The sequence below is a fragment of the Grammomys surdaster genome, unplaced genomic scaffold, assembly GCF_004785775.1.
Source record: "Grammomys surdaster isolate TR1022 unplaced genomic scaffold, NIH_TR_1.0 125701, whole genome shotgun sequence".
Classification (NCBI taxonomy): Eukaryota; Metazoa; Chordata; class Mammalia; order Rodentia; family Muridae; genus Grammomys; species Grammomys surdaster.
The window spans coordinates 2,418,177-2,421,543 of NW_021620536.1; positions in this window are offsets into that span (position 1 = coordinate 2,418,177).

Genomic DNA, 3,367 nt, shown 5'->3' on the forward strand with positions numbered 1-3,367 from the left:
TTCCTTCCTTCCTTCCTTCCTTCCTTCCTTCCTTCCTTCCTTCCTTCCTTCCTTCTTCCTTCCAGAGTCTCTCTACATAGCCCTGGCTGTCCTAGAACTTACAATGTAGACCAGGCTGGCCTTGTACTCACAGAGATCCACCCACCTCTAATGTGTAGGAATTAAAGGCATGTGTCACCATGCCCAACTTTTAAATTATATTATTATTATCATTATTAGTGTTAGTATTTTTGAGACAGGGTTTCTCTGTGTAGCTCTAGCCATCCTGGAACTCACTCTGCTGACCAGGGTGGCCTTGAACTCAGAGATTTGCCTACCTCTGCCTGTGCTACCACATGATCAGATTATTGTGATGACTTAGGTTCCTGTAGGTACTTAGGACGATAAGATGGTACCTTTAATTTTAGTTCTCTAAGGAACTTCTATACTCAGTCCCATAATGGCTGTGCTATTTACGTTCACACCAACTGAAGAGAAGGGGCTTTTTTTCTCAGTGTCCCCCTCAGCTTTTGTTGTTTGATTTCCGGATGACAGCCATTCCAATGAGGGGGGGGGGGAGATGGAATCTTAATGTACTCTGATTTGAAATCTTCTGATGGCTAAGGATGTCAAATATTTTTTCATATTTTTTGCTATTTAAATTTTGTTTATTTACTATTTTATGTGTATATGATATGTATGTGTGTGTGTGTGTGAGCATACACACGCTACAGTGCACGTGTCAGAGGACAATATACTGTGGAATCAGTTCTCTCATATGTGCCTGTATGTGGCTTTAGGGGTGGGGTAGGATTGAATTCAGATTGGCCAGGCTGCATGGCGAGAGCCTTTACCTAGTGAGCCATTTTACTGGCTAATGTGTTGACATTGTACTTTTGAGAATTGTTTGCTCAATTTATTTGACTTGTGTTGATTGGATTTTTGTTGTTGTTTACATCTCGATCGATCACTGCTCCCCCTCCTGGTCCCTCTTCTACAACAGTCCCTTTCCCATCCCCTTCCCCTTCTCCTCGAGAAAGTGGATGCTTCCCCCCCCCCCCCCCAGGTATCCCTCCAAGCCTGGCACATCAAGTCTCTGCAGGGTTTCTCCCACTGAGGCCAAACAAGATAGCTAAGTTAAGAGAATGTATTCTACAGACAGGTTTAGGGATAGCCCTAAATCCAGTTGTTTGGGACCTACATGAAGATCAAGCTGTACATCTGATACATATATGTGGGGAGGCCTAGGTCAAACCCCTGTTTGCACTTTGGCTGGTGATTCGGTCTCTGAGAGCTCCCAAGGGTCTATGTTAGTTGACTCTGTTGGGCTTCCTGTGGCTTTCTATCCCAGTCAGGTCCTCAATTCTTCCCCACATTCTTCCTTAAGAGTTCCCAAACTCTTATCTAATGTTTGCTGTGGGTCTCTGCATCTGAGTCAGCTGCTGGGTGTCCCTATCTCTCCAGTGGGGTTCCTGCTTTGCTACAGGAGGTGGCCCCGTCAGGTTCCATAGCCCCATTGCTGTGAGCCTCAGCTAATGTCACTCCCATTGATTCTTGGGAGTCTCCCATATCCATAGGTCTTGGCACATCCTCGAGATGTCACCCATCCCCATCCCTGCCAGCTGCAGGTTTCCATTCATTCTCACAGCCATCGGTCCATCTCCTTGTCTCTCCCACACCTGTTCCTGAAGCTCCCCATTCCCTCCCTCTCCCCTCTCCCCACACAGTTCCCTATCTCCATCTGCTTCCTATGACTATGTTATTCCCCTTAGGTGAACGTCAAGCATCCTCATTTGGACCTTTCTTCTTGTTTAGCTTCTTTGGGTCTGTGGAGTGGAGTGTCTGTATCCTGTATTTTGTGGCTAATATCCATTTATATGTGAGTGAGTACATACCATGCATGTCCTTATGGGACTGGGTTACCCCACTCAGGATGACATTGTCAACTTCCATCTATTTACTTGCAAAATTCATAATGTTTTTGTTTCTAACAGCTGAATAGTATTCCATTGTGTAAATGTACCACGTTTTCTTTGTTCTTTCTTCAGTTGAGGGACATCCAGGTTGTTTCCAGTTTCTGGCTATTATGAATACAGCTGCTATGAACATAACTAAGCAAGTATCTTTGTGGGATGTTGGAGCATTCTTTGGGTATATGCCCAGGAGTGGTATAGCTGGGTCTTGAAGTAGAACTATTCCCAGTTTTCTGAGAAAATGCCAGTTTAGTTCTAGAGTGGTTGTACAAGTTTGCACTCCCATCAGCAATGGAGGATGTTCCCCTTGCTCCACATCCTCACCAGCTTGTGCTGTCGCTTGAGTTATGAATTTAGCCTTTCTGATTGGTGTTAAGGTGGAATCTCAAAAGTTGTTTTGATTTGCATTTTCCTGATGACTAAGGACTTCGAACATTTCTTTAAGAGTTTCTTGGCGGGCTGGTGAGATGGCTCAGTGGTTAAGAGCACTGACTGCTCTTCCAGAGGTCATGAGTTCAAATCCCAGCAACCACATGGTGGCTCACAACCATCTGCAATGATATCTGATGCCCTCTTGTGGGGTGTCTGAAGACAGCTACAGTGTACTTACATATAATAAATAAATAAATAAATAAATAAATAAATAAATAAATAGTTTAAAAAAAAAAGAGTTTCTTGGCTATTCAAGATTCCTTTGTCGAGAGTTCTTTGTTTACCTCTGTATATTATTTTTAAATTGGGTTATTGGTGTCTGTTTTAGTTAGGGTTTTCCTGCTGTGAATAGATACCATTGCCAAGGCAACTCTTATAAGGACAACATTTAATTGGAGCTGGTTTACAGGTTCAGAGGTTCAGTCCATTATCATTTAAGGTGGGAGCATTCAGTCAGGCATAGTGCAGGAGGAGCTGAGAGTTGTACATCTTCATCTGAAGGCTGCTAGCAGAATACTCACTCCAGGCAGCTAGAATGAGGGTCTTATAGCCCACACCCACAGTGACACACCTACTTCAAGAGGGCCACACCTCCTAATAGTGCCACTCCCTGGGTCAAGCATATACAAACCATCATATTCCACTCCCTAGCCCCCATAGACTTCTTCAAACACATGAGTCTATGGGAGCTACATCTAGCCATAGCATAATAAAAAAGTACATTTAGTCCAACTTCCAAAGTCCCCATAGTCTCTAGCAGTATCAACAATGTTAAAAGTCCAAAGTCCAAAATCTCTTCTGAGATCCATCCAATCGCTTAACTGTAATCCACAAAGCAAAACGGGAAATCAGCTGGGCAAACTCCAAATTCTGAATCTCCACATCTGATGTCAAAGCAGTTTTCAGATCTCCAACTCCTTTTTCATCTTTATTGACTGCAACAAGCTTCTTTTCCTGGGCTGGTTCCACTCCCTGTTGGCAGC